Genomic DNA, 19,482 nt, shown 5'->3' on the forward strand with positions numbered 1-19,482 from the left:
TCCTGATTACACCGGCTGGACACATTAAAGTCGCCGATTTTGGGATTTCAAAAGTTGGTGTCATGATACCAGAAACCAACACCCACAAGGAATCATTGGAGGACATCGCCAGAGAGTTCCAGGACCATGAGGTTGGCATCACTTACAGGAACTTAGATGGTTCTTTACAAATCTCATCACACTATTGTCTCTTCTCTACGTTCTTCATTTCTAGAGAACTTTTCAACTGATATTTTATCTTCTGTCATTGAGTTTTTATGTCGAGAACTTGTCATAATATTAATTTCATCGATTCTCATTTCTACCTTCTGTTGGTTTCCAGGACTGTGGCACCCCGCTTTACATGGCCCCAGAAATCATTCTGAAGAAAGGCTATGGAAGACCTGCCGACTGGTGGTCAATGGGAATCATCCTGCATGAGTTTCTGGTGGGATATGTACCATTTCATGGGGATTCCCTATCTGAGCTCTATAAAAATATTGTCACTGGTAAGTAGAATAATCCGATCATTGCTTTGACTGGTTACATGAATTTAGTTATTTCCTCTACTTTATCTTACAGTCCAAAACAGAGGTTTTATTTTCTGTAATTTTCTATATAACAGGAGACATAATTTGGGATTGGGATCGCTCTCCTCCCCCCGATGCTCAGGACCTTATTAATGACCTGCTCAGAACAAATCCTGCACAAAGACTTGGGACAGGTAACTGATATACTTTATTAGTATTAATATTCACTTTTTACAACGAGGACTCTTCGCTCTTGTCCATGAGGATCAGCACTTCTCTATCTGCTTGCCTATTTCTACTTCTCCATAATATAACTTTCAGTTTGTTTCCTTCGGTTTTGTCATTACTTAAGATTAAGATATACTGTTCAGATATGGAGCAGCCTCTAACAATGTCCGCATCACTTTTGTTTTTCTTTTTCCAGGAGGAGCATTTGAGATCAAGAGTTATCCATTCCTGAGTGACTTAGAATTTGAAAACCTTCTAAGTCAGAAGCCGGAGTACATTCCTCGGCTTGTTTCAGATGAGGACACCAGCTTATTTATCAGTAAGTAGAAGACGTCATCTAGACTAAGCGGCTGTTTGTCTCGTCTTCAATAATATGTGACAATCGGTTCCCATTAATAGTAGTGATAAATGGTGACTGTGTTATACTGACAACCGCTAATAACACTTCATTACCTATGGCTTGTAGATCACGCTGATACAAACAAGCCTATTGTCTCAGAGGAGGAGGACACAAGTGAGGATAATGAGAGCCTTTTCTTCCAAAATTTTACAACATCCTCTAAAAGGCTTTCTAAAGTAAGTGATCAATAAATCCAGAATACATAAAAAGACCTCTAAAAGTAAAAAATTGAATTTCATATCTTATTTTTGTCCTTTTTTAGCTCTGTACCACCGCTATCAAGTTTCCTCCAGAGTGTACCCCGGCATCCAGCAGAAACATCTCAGAAATGTGAGTAGATTATGGGGTCATTATTGGGAGCTCCAGGCTAATATATGTGCACAATACCAAATATAGGACATAAATACCATAATATTGAATGCAGCATCCACCGCCCCATGATCAGCGGTCATTGGCTATTGGCTTCAGAATCCGCTGGAGATAACAACCCATAATTGCTGCCGGTCAGGCATTGTTAGTTTTGCCCACACTGCAGGAGATATGTAGTATTACATGCCGGCCATTGTTGCTAGTTGTTTCCATAGAAGGTAGTTTTGAGCAGGAGACTTCCCCACTATGACTTTCATATGTCCTATTAAGCCTTATAGTTGGGGTTCTTCTAGTGAGACAATCCCATTTATACTGAATTTACTTGTGATTTACATGTTTTTCTTCTTCCTAACAGGCAGAAAGGATCTTTTCCTGAATCTGCTAGAGACGATGCTATAACCAGCTTGCTGTCCTCGTCCCCATTGTCAGGTATGTACATGTCTATAGCACAAACAATGTGAATGTTGTCATCAAGGGTGAAATATTTCCACATGGTTTTTCTTTAATGGGTCTCCTATGTTATCCATGTTTCAAGGAACCCAATTACTTTGCCCATGGGCCCATACTGTGTCTCCATTTCTGTAATTTTGTACAGTATTATCATGGATTCTGTGATACATTGTTGCATCCAGTAACCTCCGCCATCATAATGAGATATCGTCTCCTATAGTAGAATATCGCTCATTAGGGATGCACCATATGGCGGCACACAGGGCGTTCACTGCTCCATATTAGTGACACATCTAATGCCCCTCATATGAGGTCATGTCCGGTATATAGGACTTATTCTGCCCTATTGTGTAATACCAGATTGTCAGGACTATAGGGGACAGGACTGGAACAATCTATGTACTATATACAGGAGCGATACAATGCAGACCCCATAACAATATGTCTTTAGTGAGTTGTTGTTTTTTCTTCTTTCTGATCAGAATTTCCAGCTGACAACGAAAAATCAGAAAATGGGAAAAAGGGGAAAAAGAGACGAGGTAAGTGTGAGAGTCATCTCCATGTTGTGTGATGTCGTCAGTGAGAATAATTCATGTGGAGCAGATGTCATCTGTCGGAGATGGGATTGTCACATGTATGATGGCTGACGATGATCCCTGACCTATGTGTGATGAGATTCCTCTGCGTCCGGCCACAGTGACCGCACAGTAGTATCATGTCATATGGAGTCCCATCACTTACATTATATTTCCTTCTCTTCTCATAGGTTCCATCTTCCGCCGGATCTTATCATCCTGCCGGCGTGGATTATCCAGGGCTGCTCGCGTATTTGCGTGTTGTCACCGTTCCCCTAGAGACATCTAAAAGACGGTAAACCTCCGCATCCAGCGCCCTGAAGTCCAGCAGATTCACCATCACTGCTGGAGCTGTACAGAAGGACCTTCACCATCTACCGGTGGCCTTCTGACTGTTACATCTCTGCCCGGACAATCTCAGTATCACCTCTGTCACCAGGCTCCGCGGTATTCATACTGCTCGCAGACGTGGCGGTTACTGATCACCTGGTATCTGACCCCAGCTGTCCTCCTGACTATGAGTTTGCCTACTGATTCTGTTCCTGGTTTTGTCCCTCCCTTCTATCCTAATATTAATAAAAAAAAAATACAATTACTATTACTGAGATCTTGGTTCATCCATCAAACTTTACTCTGCATTTTGTTAACTGATAAAAATAATTTATTGACACTTCTGCTTTTAAAAGGATATATAGAGTATGCTTATAACATATATACAGTATGCTGATTATATATACATGGTGACAAAGTCACTGGCAAAGTGCTGGAGGGGAGGTATGTTTCACTGAGGCTATTAGCTTCAGTGATTTGAAGCCCATAAGTTTTACACCAGCATACTATGTGTTGAGAGGGATTAATCGGCCATTTTAAGGGCTGGGTTTTTGTGAACGACCATAGAACGGGTTGGGAGGTCATTCACCATATCTCCACCCCAGGGTGGGGACTAGGATGTATATAGTCGGCCTTCTAAGGCATTCAGTGTTCAGTAGGGCTGTAGAGAGGAACTCCAGCGCTTTGTGTCCTGAGAAGGAAAAGCTGAACTAGTGGATGTTTGTTCTCCTGAGTGGGCAGATCCCCACAGCAACACGGCTGTATGTTATGTTTTGTTTTTCCTTAGGTCAGAAAGCACGTATTTATTTTTGCTAACTCCTCACTGGCTTATGCAGCATCTACAAATAAACCAGTGAGAGACTTAAGGAGACGGCGCTCCGGTGGCTACTTCTGTGTGCAACTGAGTGGGCCGATCTACCATAGTATATATAAGGCGGCATGCGTGTCTTTGTCTGAAGATTCGATAAACTGCGCATGCGTGATGCGCAGCCTGGCTCCAGAGAGAAGCAGGCATCCAGCCGTTACAGGTAAGAGGAGGTGTATGGCGCCGGAGATCGCGGGATGCGTAGACACTGAACGCATACCGCGATCTCCGGCGCCATACTTACATACTTACCTGACCGGGAGGAGCGTTGCTGCGGCGCCTCTCTTCGCTGGAGACCGGGGGCGGAGTGAAGGCGTCAGATCGACGCATGCGCATTGCGCTATCCGGCGTCATTTTACTGAAGACACATTTACAGTGTGTCTTCAGCAAAATGGCGCCGGACAGTGCGGTGCTCCAGCGCCGCACTCCTCCCCCGGCCTCTGGCAGAAGAGGACGCAGCAGTGCTGGAGTACAGAGAAGAAAGGTGAGTATAACTGTTTTTTTTTTTGTGTATGTGTGTACAGTGTGAAAGGGATGAGGGGGCCACACATAACAGGATTGTGGGGTGAGGGGACCATGCATATATCAGGACTGGGGGGTGAGGGGTACCATGCATATATCAGGACTGGGGGGTGAGGGGTACCACACATACCAGGATTGGGGGGTGAGGGGTACCACACATACCAGGATTGGGGGTGAGGCGTACCACACATACCAGGATTGGGGGTGAGGGGTAACACACATACCAAGATTGGGGGTGAGGGGTAACACACATACCAAGATTGGGGGTGAGGGGTACCACACATACCAGGATTGTGGGGTGAGGGGTACCACGCATACCAGGATTGGGGGGTGAGGGATAACACACATACCACGATTGGGGGTGAGGGGTACCATGCATACCAGCATTGGGCGGTGAGGGGTGCCACACATACCAGGATTGGGGGGTGAGGAGTGCCACACATACCAGGATTGGGCGGTGAGGGGTACCACGCATACCAGGATTTGGGGGGTGAGGGGTGCCACGCATACCAGGATTGCGGGGGTGAGGGGTGCCACGCATACCAGGATTGGGTGGTGAGGGGTAACACGCATACCAGGATTGGGGGGTGAGGGGACCATGCATACCGGGATTGGGGATGAGGGGTGCCACGCATACCGGGATTGGGGATGAGGGGTGCCACACATACAAGGATTGAGGATGAGGGGTGCCACGCATGCCGGGATTGGGGATGAGGGATGCCACGCATGCCAGGATTGGGGATGAGGGGTGCCACGCATGCCGGGATTGGGGATGAGGGGTGCCACGCATGCCGGGATTGGGGATGAGGGGTGCCACACATTCCGGGATTGGGGATGAGGGGTGCCACGCATACCGGGATTGGGGATGAGGGATGGAGTGCCATGCATACCGGGATGAGAGATGGGGTACCATGCATACCAGGATGAGGGATACCATACACACCAGGATAGTGATGAGGGGTACCATACATACCAGGATAGGGATGAGGGGTACCATACATACCAGGATAGGGATGAGGGGTGCCACACATACCAGGATAGTGATGAGGGGTGCCACGTATACCAGGATTGGGGGTGAGGGGTGCCACGCATACCAGGATTGGGGGTGAGGGGTGCCACGCATACCAGGATTGGGGGTGAAGGGTACCACGCATACCAGGATTGGATGGTGGGGACAGGATGGGGGCAGCACAAATACAAGGAGGGGGGCAGCACATACCAGCATGGGAGACCATATACCAATAAAAATGCTCGCCACCCGGGCGTAGAACGGGTTCAATAGCTAGTAGTATATATATGCTGAATGCATATACCGTATTTTTCGGACTATAAGACGCACCGGACCATAAGACGTACCTAGGTTTTAGAGGAGGAAAATAGAAAAAAAATATAAGCAAAAAATGTGGTCATTATGCCCTGTTAAGGGGGAGGGGGTCTGCTGCTTACACTGTTATAGGGGTAATGTCCCCCAATTCTGTTAATATCCCCCATCCTGGTATATTTATATATACACTGCTCAAAAAAATAAAGGGAACACTGAAATAACACATCCTAGATCTGAATGAATGAAATATTCTCATTGAATACTGTGTTCTGTACAAAGCTGAATGTGCTGAAAACAAAATCACACAAAAATCATCAATGGAAATCACATTTATTAACCAATGGAGGCCTGGATTTGGAGTCACCCCCAAAATTAAAGTGGAAAAACACACTACAGGCTCATTCAACTTTGATGTAATGTCCTTAAAACAACTCAAAATGAGTCTCAGTATTGTGTGTGGCCTCCACGTGCCTGTATGACCTCCCTACAATGCCTGGGCATGCTTCTGATGAGGTTGCGGATGGTCTCCTGTGGGATCTCCTCCCAGACCTGGACTAAAGCATCCGCCAACTCCTGGACAGTCTGTGGTGCAACGTGACGTTGGTGGATGGAGCGAGACATGATATCCCAGATGTGCTCAATCGGATTCAGGTCTGGGGTACGGGCGGGCCAGTCCATAACCTCAATGCCTTCATCTTGCAGGAACTGCTGACACACTCCAGCCACATGAGGTCTGGCATTGTCCTGCATTAGGAGGAACCCAGGGCCAACCGCACCAGCACATGGTCTCACAAGGGGTCTGAGGATCTCATCTCGGTACCTAATGGCAGTCAGGCTACCTCTGGCGAGCACGTGGAGGGCTGTGCGGCCCTCCAAAGAAATGCCACCCCACACCATTACTGACCCACTGCCAAACCGGTCATGCTGAAGGATGTTGCAGGCAGCAGATCGCTCTCCACGGCGTCTCCAGACTCTGTCACGTCTGTCACATGTGCTCAGTGTGAACCGGCTTTCATCTGTGAAGAGCACAGGGCGCCAGTGGCGACTTTGCCAATCCTGGTGTTCTGTGGCAAATGCAAAGCGTCCTGCACGGTGTTGGGCTGTGAGCACAACCCCCATCTGTGGACGTCGGGCCCTCATACCACCGTTATGGAGTGGGTTTCTAACCGTTTGTGCAGACACATCCACATTTGTGGTCAGCTGGAGGTCATTTTTCAGGGCTCTGGCAGTGCTCCTCCGGTTCCTCCTTGCACAAAGGCGGAGGTAGCGGTCCTGCTGCTGGGTTGTTGCCCTCCTACGGCCCCCTCCACGTCTCCTGGTGTACTGGCCTGTCTCCTGGTAGCGCCTCCAGCCTCTGGACACTACGCTGACAGACACAGCAAACCTTCTTTCCACAGCTCGCATTGATGTGCCATCCTGGAAGAGCTGCACTACTTGAGCAACTTCTGTGGGTTGTAGAGTCCATCTCAAGCTACCACTAGTGTGAAAGCACAACCAACATTCAAAAGTGACCAAAACATCAGCCAGAAAGCATTGGTACTGAGATGTGGTCTGTGGTCCCAACCTGCAGAACCACTCCTTTATTGAGAGTGTTTTGATAATTGCCAATAATTTCCATCTATTGTCTATTCCATTTGCACAGCAGCATGTGAAATTGATCGTCAATCAGTGTTGCTTCCTAAGTGGACAGTTTGATTTCACAGAAGTTTGATTTACTTGGAGTTATATTCTGTTGTTTAAGTGTTCCCTTTATTTTTTTGAGTAGTGTATATATATATATATATATATATGTATATATATATATATATATATATATACACATACACTGTGGCTCTGGGTGTTGGGGGGAACGGCAGTGGCGGAGGAGAGGGGCACAGAAGGCAGCAGCCACCTGCTGCAGCCTTTACCTGAACGGGATTCGGGCATATGATCTGACGTGGCCATAGACTATAATGGTCCAGACAGAGTGAATGTGCCCTCTGTCGTGCATCAGGTGTGTACGCCTACTGGAGGCGCAGTCTACTAAGCCTATGGCCTCGTCAGTGCACACTACCGAATCCAGTTTTGTGGGGGAGTTCGGACCAAAGCCCCGACTGGTCAATGTGAAACTCCGTAAGGAAGAATGATGAGATACATACCTGCATAGACAGAGTATGAGAGTGATGAATGGATGGATAGATGGGGGCATTTTTGTCAGGTTTACACAGTGGCTGTTGGGCAGGAAAGAAATCACTTTGTGCAAACGTTGTCCTTATAGTCATGAATCCTTTTTCAGACCCCACCGCTCCACAATTTTACCACGGCCACTGATTTTACCTCGGCTCCCAGGAGGCTTCAGCCGCGCTCAACAGATTCGTCAACTTTCACAGAAGTCCAGTAGATTCTGCCCTATTTCTGGAAACCTCCATATGGCAAATATGGATGAGACAGACGGATGATTAGATGGATGTCTGAGAAGAGGGCGCCCTGATAATGAGCATATATTACAAAGCCAGTACAAAAACAACAGGGGTCCTGGACCCTGGCCGTGTAGACTGATAACTGGTGTACTGCACTTACAGGGGGACATTAAGTCATAGGGGCCACACCAGGCAGGGACCCGATATTACAGGGTGGCAGGAGGGCGACTATTGCAAACAACATAATTAGAGCTATGGGCCCTTATGTGCAGAGTATTCAGGGGCCCCATTATGCAATGCAGGCGGGATACAGAGTCCCAGCAGAGCTCAACAATGACGGATACAATGTTTTATAATGGAATTGACCTAATAACAAGGCACCAGTGTAATGGTATCAGGGGCCCCGGCAGCCGCCTGTACTCAGCTCCTATATATCAGGTGTAAGGGCCACATAGTAATGGTATCAGGGGCCCCAGCAGCCGCCTGTACTCAGCTCCTATATATCAGGTGTAAGGGCCACATAGTAATGGTATCAGGGGCCCCAGCAGCCGCCTGTACTCAGCCCTTATATATCAGGTGTAAGGGCCACACAGTAATGGTATCAGGGGCCCCAGCAGCCGCCTGTACTCAGCCCTTATATATCAGGTGTAAGGGCCACATAGCAATGGTATCAGGGGCCCCAGCAGCCGCCTGTACTCAGCCCTTATATATCAGGTGTAAGGGCCACATAGCAATGGTATCAGGGGCCCCAGCAGCCGCCTGTACTCAGCCCTTATATATCAGGTGTAAGGGCCACATAGCAATGGTATCAGGGGCCCCAGCAGCCGCCTGTACTCAGCCCTTATATATCAGGTGTAAGGGCCACATAGTACTGGTATCAGGGCCCCCAGCAGCCGCCTGTGCTCAGCCCTTTTATATCAGGTGTAAGGGCCACATAGTAATGGTGTCAGGGGCCCCAGCAGCCGCCTGTACTCAGCCCCTATATATCAGGTGTAAGGGCCACATAGTAATGGTATCAAGGGCCCAGCAGCCGCCTGTACTCAGCCCTTATATATCAGGTGTAAGTGTGGCACCCCAGGGGTCTGGTTTCCACAGTAATAGCAATATTATGTCTGAGAGCAGGTGGGAGGTCTCTTGGTCAGGAATCCTGTGCATGCCACACCTCCTGCCCAGTCCTGGGAGGGGAAGAACTTCCCCTATATAAAACTGGGGCTGAGGCAGGGTTAGTTAGTTAAGAAGAGGAGCAGCTATAGGAAAGAAAGATCAGGAGCTCAGTGGGAGCAGTGCTACAAGGAATCAGGGGCTGGCAGCTGAAGAGCTCGCCCTGATTGAAGAGTTACCACCGGACCCGGAGTCCGAGGCTGTTGGGACTAATCCTTACCCAGCAGCAGAAACCGACCGGCAGGGGATTTCAGGTCCTCTGGCCAAGAAACCCGAAGGCACGGTCACACGCGTGGGACCAGCACCGCCGTCGTGGAGCGGAAGCCACTAGAAGGCCCCGAGTCACCGGCCATACGGGTGAGCACCACACGGTACACTCAGGGACGTGGGCTACTTTTACCCGCCTCTAGCAAGGTAGCCAGAAGAGTACAATTAGTTGGGGAGGCCTACAACTCCGCCTGGCCAGGGGAAATCCCATCTGCTCAAAGACTGACCAGGCCCCGATCGCTAGCCAGTACTCCGGGAGGGTCTATCTTTATCACCAGTAAAGACCCTGAACTACACCGCATCATCTCTGAGTGGTTCCTGCTACCCCCATCATCCACGTCGGCTGCCCTGAGGCCATACCCCTCCCGTTGGGGGTTATACCATCTACGCTGCACAATCGTACCACCGGCCTCAGCGGTCTGCCCTGCAGTGGCGGCCTCATAGCCGCATTCAACGGGTGGCGTAGTCGAACACCGTACCATCTACTGCTAAACTCTGCCACACAGTTTGACTGCCTGGGCACGGACCGGGTCACCGCCACGAGACTACTACCCCCAACAGGCCCGGCTCCGGGTAGTCCCCGCGTGCGCAACGCTACACCAAGTAGGCCCAGGGGCGCGTCATAAGGGCCACATAGTAATGGAATCAGGGGCCCCAGCAGCCGCCTGTACTCAGCCCCTATATATCAGGGGTAAGGGCCACATAGTAATGGTATCAGGGGCCCCAGCAGCCGTCTGTACTCAGCTCCTATATATCAGGGGTAAGGGCCACATAGTAATGGTATCAAGGGCCCAGCAGCCGCCTGTACTCAGCTCCTATATATCAGGTGTAAGGGCCACATAGTAATGGTATCAGGGGCCCCAGCAGCCGCCTGTACTCAGCTCCTATATATCAGGTGTAAGGGCCACATAGTAATGGTATCAGGGGCCCCGGCAGCTGCCTGTACTCAGCTCCTATACAGTGGTGGCCAAAAGTATTGGCACCCCTGCAATTCTGTCAGATAATACTCAGTTTCTTCCTGAAAATGATTGCAATCACAAATTCTTTGGTCTTATTATCTTCATTTAATTTGTCTTCAATGAAAAACCACAAAAAGAATTGTCCTAAAGCCAAATTGGATACAATTGGCAATAACTAAATCACACTTGCAGCCAGTTAACATGGATTATGTTATGATCTGCAACATAAACTAAGGAAAGAAAGGGAAAAGCTGTCCCTACAGTAAGACTAAGCTGAATCCCTACGATGTAGCGGGCAGCCTGTTCCTTGTGAACAGACCCGCCTTCGTCCTCGGCTAGTCTGAACAGAGACCTATAGAATAAAGGGAGGGGTCCCTAAAAGAACTAAGGACTGGGACAAAAAATGGACACCTCCTAACAGAAGTTGTTGCAGAGCAAAAATACAAACTGAACAAAAAGTACTAGAGGGTCCAGAGGACCAAGCAAACTAGACAGAGATAGGCACCGAAGCACCTGGCTAGAGAGACAGGCAAAAAACACTGAAGTCCAGCAAAGCCAGAAGGGCGGAGCTGGAATATATAGGCAGCTAGTCACGTGACCGCAAAACACAAGATAGCAAAAACTAACAGGAGGGTTCTAACAGAGTAAAGTTGACTCAGCCTCTGTCCTGTGTCCTTGTGTGTACCACATTGAGCATGGAGAAAAGAAAGAAGACAAAAGAGCTGTCTGAGGACTTGAGAAACCAAATTGTGAGGAAGCATGAGCAATCTCAAGGCTACAAGTCCATCCCCAAAGACCTGAATGTTCCTGTGTCTTCCGTGCGCAGTGTCATCAAGAAGTTTAAAGCCCATGGCACTGTGGCTAACCTATCTAGATGTGGACGGAAAAGAAAAATTGACAAGAGATTTCAACGCAAGATTGTGCGGATGGTGGATAAAGAACCTCGACTAACATCCAAACAAGTTCAAGCTGCCCTGCAGTCCAAGGGTACAACAGTGTCAACCCGTACTATCCGTCGGCGTCTGAATGAAAAGGGACTGTATGGTAGGATACCCAGGAAGACCCCACTTCTTACCCCGAGACATAAAAAAGCGAGGCTGGAGTTTGCCAAAACTTACCTGAGAAAGCCTAAAACGTTTTGGAAGAATGTTCTCTGGTCAGATGAGACAAAAGTAGAGGTTTTTGGGAAAAAGCATCAACATAGAGTGTACAGGAAAAAAAAGAGGCATTCAAAGAAAAGAACATGGTCCCTACAGTCAAACATGGCGGAAGTTCCCTGATGTTTTGGGGTTGCTTTGCTGCCTCTGGCACTGGACTGCTTGACCGTATGCATGGCATTATGAAGTCTGAAGACTACCAACAAAGTTTGCAGCATAATGTAGGGCCCAGTGTGAGAAAGCTGGGTCTCCCTCATAGGTCATGGGTCTTCCAGCAGGACAATGACCCAAAACACACTTCCAAAAGCACTATAAAATGGTTTGAGAGAAAGCACTGGAGACTTCTAAGGTGGCCAGCAATGAGTCCAGACCTGAATCCCATGGAACATCTGTGCAGAGATCTCAAAATGGCAGTTTGGAGAAGGCACCCTTCAAATATCAGGGACCTGGAGCAGTTTGCCAAAGAAGAATGGTCTACAATTCCAGCAGAGCATTGTAAGAAACTCATTGATGGTTACCGGAAGCGGTTGTTCGCAGTTATTTTGGCTAAAGGTTGTGCAGCCAAGTATTAGGCTGAAGGTGCCAATACTTTTGTCTGGCCCATTTTTGGAGTTTTGTGTGAAATGATCATTGATTTGATTTTTGTTTCATTCTCTTGTGTTTTTTCTTTGCAAGAAAATTAAATGAAGATAATAATACCAAAGAATTTGTGATTGCAATCATTTTCAGGAAGAAACTGAGTATTATCTGACAGAATTGCAGGGGTGCCAATACTTTTGGCCACCACTGTATATCAGGTGTAAGGGCCACATAGTAATGGTATCAGGGGCCCCAGCAGCCACCTGTACTCAGCTACTATATATGGCCACGGCCGAAAGTGTTGGCAATCTTAAAATTGTTCCAGAAAATGAAGTATTTCTCCCAGAAAATTATTGCAATTACACATGTTTTGTTATACACATGTTTAATATTCTTTGTGTGTATTGGAACAAAAGAAAAAAACAAACAAAAGGAAAAAAGGCAAATTGGACATCATTTCATACAAAACCCCAAAAATGGGCCGGACAAAATTGATAGCACCTTTCCAAAATTGTGGGTGAACAACTTTGTTTCAAGCATGTGATGCTCATTCAAACTAACCTGTGGCAAGTAACAGGTGTGGGCAATATGAAAATCACACCTGAAACCAGATAAAAAGTGGAGAAGTTGACTCAATCTTTGCATTGTGTCTGTGTGTGCCACACTAAGCATGGAGTACAGAAAGAGAAGAGAACTGTCTGAGTACTTGAGAACCAAAATTGTTGAAAAATATTACCAACGGATTTTGGGTCGCAATGTAGTGCCCAGTGTCAGAAAGCTGGGTTTGCGTCCTAGGTCATGGTTCTTCCAGGAGAATGACCCCAAACATACTTCAAGAAGCCCGCAGAAATGGATGGAAACATAGCGCTGGAGAGGTATGAAGTAGCAGCAACTATGAGAGACATGGAGCAGTTTACAAAAGAAGAGTGGTCAAAATTCCAGCTGAGAGGTGTAAGAAGCTTGTTGATGGTTATAGGAAGCGATTGATTGCAGTTATTTTATTCCAAAGGGGGAGCAACCAAATATTAAAGTTGAGGGTGCCAACAATTTTGTTCAGACCATTTTTGGGGCTGTGTGTGAAATTATGTCCAATTTGCCTTTTTTTCTGCTTTTTTGTGTTGTTGCAATACACACAAAGAAAATAAAGTGTGTATAGCAAAACATGTGTAACAGCAATAATTGGGAGAAATACTTCATTTTCTGAAACAATTTCAAGGGAGTGAACACTTTCGGCCATAACTGTATGTGTAATATATACATATATACATACATACACACACATACAGTTGAAACCAGAAGTTTCCATACACTATATAAAAAGACACATCTGCATGTTTTTCTCAATATCTGACATGAAATCAGAATAAACCTTTCCCGTTTTAGGTCAATTAGGATTACCATAATTTTTAAAATTTGCCAAATGCCAGAATAATGAGAGAGAGAGAATGTTTAAGTCATTTTTATTACTTACTGCAAAGTCAAAAGTTTACACACACTAAGATTACTATGCCTTTAAACAATTCTGGACTGCCCATATGATGATGTAATGTGTTTGGAAGCTTCTAATAGTTTTTTTTTCTGTAGTATCATGGGAAAGTCTAAAGAAATTAGCGAAGATATCAGGAAGAGAATTGTGGACTTGCACAAGTCTGGCTCATCCTTAGATACAATTTCAAGATACCTGACGGTGCCTCGGTCATCTGTACAAACAATTATACGCAAGTACAAACAAGATGGGAATGTACTGCCATCTTATCGCTCAGGAAGGAGACGGGTTCTGTGTCCCAGAGATGAACGTGCTTTGGTCCGACACGTGCATATCAACCCAAGGACAAAAGCAAGAGACCTTGTGAAGATGATGGCGGAAGCAGGTAAGATTGTGTCAATAACCACAATGAAAGGAGTACTGTATCAACATGGGCTGAAAGGCCACTCTGCCAGGAAGAAGCCATTACTCCAAAAGAAACATAAAAAAGCCAAATTAATGTTTGCAAATGCACACAGGAACAAAGACCTTAATTTTTGGAGACATGTCTGTGGTCTGATGAAACTAAAATTGAACTTTTTTGGCATAATGACCATCGCTACGTTTGGAGGAAAAAGGGAGAAGCTTGGAAGCCTAAGAACACCATCCCAACTGTGAAACATGGGGGTGGCAGCATCATGATCTGGGGTTGATTTGCTGCAGGAGGGACTGGTTCACTTCACAAAATAGATGACACCATGAGAAAAAAAGATTATGTGGCAATACTGAAGCAACATCTCAAGACATCAGCCAGGAAGTTAAAGCTTGGGCGGAAATGGGTATTCCAAATGGACAATGACCCGAAGCATATTGACAAAATGGGAACAAAGTGGCTTAAGAATAACAAAGTCAATGTTTCGGCGTGGCTATCACAAAGCTCTGATTGCAATCCTATTGAAAATTTATGGGCTCTCTTGCTGCGAGCAAGGCGACCTACAAACCTGGATCTGTTACCCCAGTTTTGCCAGGAGGAATGGGTCCAAATTCCGACCAACTATTGTGAGAAGTTTGTGGAAGGATATCCCAAAAGTTTGACCCAAGTCATTCAGTTTAAGGGTGATGGTACCAAATACTAATGAAATGTATGTAAACTTTTGACTTTATATATATCAAAAATTGATTCTGCTATAACCAGAACCCTGGTAGGATAAACAAAAACATGAACACTTCAAATAATATTAACAATATAATTTTATTAGAACATAAAATAACAATAATTAAAATACCAGGGGCCTCAAATGTGAGGGACAAACAAATGCTGTACCCTATATCTGCGCAGCAAGAGTAATAACCATATATTACCCCATTACTGAAATAATGTGACTATACAAATGCACTACAAAAGATTTCAATCTGAATAACCGCTCATGTGGCAAAAATAGAAAGAAAGAAATGCATATGCTATTATAACGGTCACTAGACTATCACTGATGAGTTTGAGATACGCCTATAAAATGTAAAGCGGCAGTGCATATGATGATATAGAGTCGACTGTCCAGCAAAAAAGTGCAAAGTGCTTAGATAAAGATAACGTATTGTTTCCAGCCTCAAAGAAACTAATGCATATAGCGGTTAATAATGTTAGTATATCTATCAGGGGAGACTGGGTACATAAAAGAGGCTGGGTACGGTCCCATAGAATAACTATAGTGTAATAGTGGCACTGTCCACAAATAGACAAAACAGCTCAACACATCATGAGAAAGAAATACCTGGTTAGAATGGCAGCTTCTAGGCAGGGTAAGCACCCGTCCCTCCACCCCGACGCGCGTTTCATCAACACTTCCTCAGGGGTCGTGCCAGGGAGGGGAACGCCAGATGTTATATAGGGAGCCTAATCCAATCATGAACCGAGCCGGAGAGAAAAAGTGTGTCACCTGACTTTCCGGTATGTGTTCTGGCTGGTATACGGCGTGAGACAATCTGTGTCCGCCCCAATACATGTGACTCTGCGGCTTCTGGCATTTGACCCGCAAGCCGGCAGTGCAGTCACGGACATGACGGCAGTGCGTGCCAGCAGGGTCTAAGAGCCAGAAACAGCCAAGGTCAGGGGGAGGCGCCCATAAATGCTAGCGCTCAGCAGCCATACACTCTAACCTGATCATACATAATACTAAGATGTGAATAGGCAGAAATTATGGGATTCTATTGTGTAGTGAACAAATATACACACTGATTAGTGATTAGAATAATGTTAAGACTTTGCAGTAAGTAATAAAAATGCCTTAAAACATTCTCTCTCTCTCATTATTCTGGCATTTGGAAAATATCAAAAATGATGGTAATCCTAATTGACCTAAAACGGGAAAGATTTATTCTGATTTCATGTCAGATATTGATAAAAACATGCAGATGTGTCTCTTTATATAGTGGATGGAAACTTCTGGTTTCATCTGTATATGTATTGATTTCATGGCTCTAATGATTTTTGGGGGAATTGCTCAAGTTTTTAATGTAAGCATCAAAAATTGTAAAAAAAATTTTACACTTTTATATTTTTTACATATTTCTATGTCGCCAACAAATTCTGCAAAGTTCAGTTTTTTTCTCATTAATAAAACTTGCATTTTTCTAATCATTTATTGTATCATAAAATATTACACACAATGCAGATTGTTCAACTTTGCCAAAATTTGACTTTTCCCATGTGTCCACCAGTCTTGACCAGTACCGGCAAAATTTTGAAGCCTTGCGGAGCTTCTTGGGGAGAAGCTTAACAGCGCCGCAGGTTTTTCCAGCTAATCCTTCACTAAAACAGGCGTGTAAAAGGCCAATCTTCATGAAATGGGACATAATCTTGTGTAACTGTCTGCCCAGAAACAATGTAGGGCTGACAATTATCTAATAGGTTTGAGGCCTTAAAGGGACTCTGTCAGCACAGAATGACTGTTCAAACCAAGCACAGGCACTCGATGCACTCTTGCTGCGGCCAAACAGTTAAGTGCATCTTCTCATCTACGGTATTTCTATCCCTGTTACAAAATGGAGCGTCTGGTTGGATGCCCGACCACTGATCCATTCATTCTCAATGGAGCTGTTGGAAAAAGCAGAGCGCTCTGCAGCCCCAAAGGGCAAGAATGGAGGTCAGACTGAGCATGTGCACCGCTGCCCAATTCCAAAAGTGATAAAAGTGCCACATTCTGCCCATCAGTGCCGCTCTAAGCTGTTGGACACCACCGATCACCTTGGATAGGTGATAAAGGGGTCGTCTGATGAAAAGAAGTTCTCTCGATTTATGTACGGAAGCATCGTTATAAAATACAGTATTCTCTCATAAATTGTGAGATTTTAGTATTACGTTATACCAGGGATGGCCAATTTATTTTCCCGAGGAGCCCTCCACTGTTCTGGAGGGAAAAATCAACAGGCTGAAATCAATTCTGCTCAATATTAGAATTGATACATTCCGCTGACTCGCTGCTACATGTTACGATAGAGCTTATTGTATCGTCTATCCTTACTTGTAGTGACTCGCCCCCTGGGCCGTGGGGCTCTCGGAACCAGACAACAGGGCAATGCTGGGAGTAGTAGTGGCGACCCGGTCCCGTGGCTCAGGGTGGTCAGACCAAATGCTGTGGCAGTGTATTTGTAGGTTTTGAAAGTCCGACTACGCCACCTGTGGATTGCGGTCAGGGAGGACCGCCGCTGCGGGGCAGACCGCTGAGGCTGGTGTTGGGGGTGCAGCAGGGAATAGTACAACTCCCCACGGGAGGAGTGTAGCCTCAGGGCAGTGTAATAGGATGCTAGGGGTGATGGTGCAGGCGCAGCAGTAATCACACAGAGTCCAATAATGCAGTCCAGGGTCTTTTACTGCAGATCTTATCACAGACCCACCAGGAGTACAGGGAGGAATGGACCTGGGTGTCTGAGGGCATTCGGGCGAGCTCCACTGGTCAGGGTGAGTGGGTAGGCCTACCGTTCTCTCTCTGCCCTTGCTGACTATCTCCCCCTTTAGTGGTATGATAGCCCACGTCCCTGAGCTGGCCGTGTACTACGCCTGTATGGCTTGCGACTCGGGCCCTAGGTACCTATAGCTTGTCTGTGCTGTACTGGTCCCTCTGTGTGGCGGACCTTCCAGGCTTCTTAGGCCAAGGGACCTAAAATCCCTCGCAAGTAGATGATCTGCTGCAGGACTTGCAATTCTGACAGCCTCGGATCCCAGTGTCCGGTATGTTGTTCTCTCTCAGCCAGGACCAGCTCTCGTCGCCTCTGTCCCTGGCTTGCTGTTCCTCCTTAGCCTCCTGGACTCATCAGCTGCCGCTGACCTGTCCCTCTCTTCTGGGAACCCTTCTGGATGCTTCAGAAGTGGGTCCTGGTCTCCCTAACCCTGCCCTCAGTACCAGCTTTTATAGGGGCAGCCTGCTCCCCCTACTGGCCTGGGACAGGAGGTGCTGCATGCTAATGGTCCATGACCAGAGAACCTCCCTCCTGCTCTCAGACACAGCCTTACAAGTTTGTGGCATCCAGGCCTGGGGTGACACAGTAGCAGCAAATCCACACCATATAATTCAGCGCTTTTTATAAATCATCTGCTCCCGTTATTCAATCATTGTACGATGATAAACAGCTCTTCACACACACATTATGATGTCCCCACAGTACATTCCCCCGACAAAGTATGATGTCCCCGCAGTACATTTCACCACACACAGTATGATGTCCCCACAGCACATTCCCCCCCACACACAGTATGATGCCCCCACAGTACATTCCCCCCCACACACAGTATGATGTCCCCACAGTACATTCCCCCCCACACACAGTATGATGTCCTCACAGTACTCCCCCCCCCACACACAGTATGATGGCCCCACAGTACATTCCTCCCCACACAGTATGATGCCCCCACAGTACATTCCCTCACACACACAGTATGATGCCCCCACAGTACATTCCTCCACACACAGTATGATGTCCTCACAGTACATCCCCCCACACACAGTATGATGGCCCCACAGTACATTCCTCCCCACACACAGTATGATGCCCCCACAGTACATTCCCTCACACACACAGTATGATGTCCCCACAGTACATTCCCCCCACACACACACAGTATGATGCCCCCACAGTACATTCCCCCCACACACACAGTATGATGCCCCCACAGTACATTCCTCCCCACACACAGTATGATGCCCCCACAGTACATTCCCACACACACAGTATGATGCCCCCACAGTATATTCCCCCTCACACACAATATAATGCCCCTACACAGCATGAGGTCCCCACAGTAAATTCTCACACACAGTATGATGCCCCCACAGTAAATTCCCCCACACTCAGTATGATGTCCAAACAGTACATCCCCCCCACACAAAGTATGATGTCCCCACAGTACATTCCCCCACACACACAGTATGATGCTCCCACAGTACATTTCCCCCACACACAGTATGATGTCCCCACAGTACATTCCCCCACACACAGTATGATACCCCCACAGTACATTCCCCCCACACACAATATGATGTCCCCACAGTACATTCCCCCACACACAGTATGATGTCCACACAGTACATTCCCCCCACAGACAGTATGATTCCCCACAGTACATTCCTCCCCACACACAGTATGATGCCCCCACAGTACATTCCCACACATACACAGTATGATGCCCCCACAGTACATTCCTCCAACATACTGTATAATTCCCCCACACACAGTATGATGCCCCCACAGTACATTCCTTCACACACAGTATGATGCCCCCACAGTACATTCCCCCCACACAGTATGATGTCCCCACAGTACATTTCCCCCCAACACACAGTATGGTGTCCCCAGAGTACATTCCCCCACACACACAGTATGATGTCCCCACAGTACATTCCCCCCACACAGTATGATGCCCCCACAG

Source organism: Phyllobates terribilis, unplaced genomic scaffold, assembly GCF_046119375.1.
Source record: "Phyllobates terribilis strain yellow unplaced genomic scaffold, ASM4611937v1 Scaffold_19__1_contigs__length_20705806, whole genome shotgun sequence".
NCBI lineage: Eukaryota > Metazoa > Chordata > Amphibia > Anura > Dendrobatidae > Phyllobates > Phyllobates terribilis.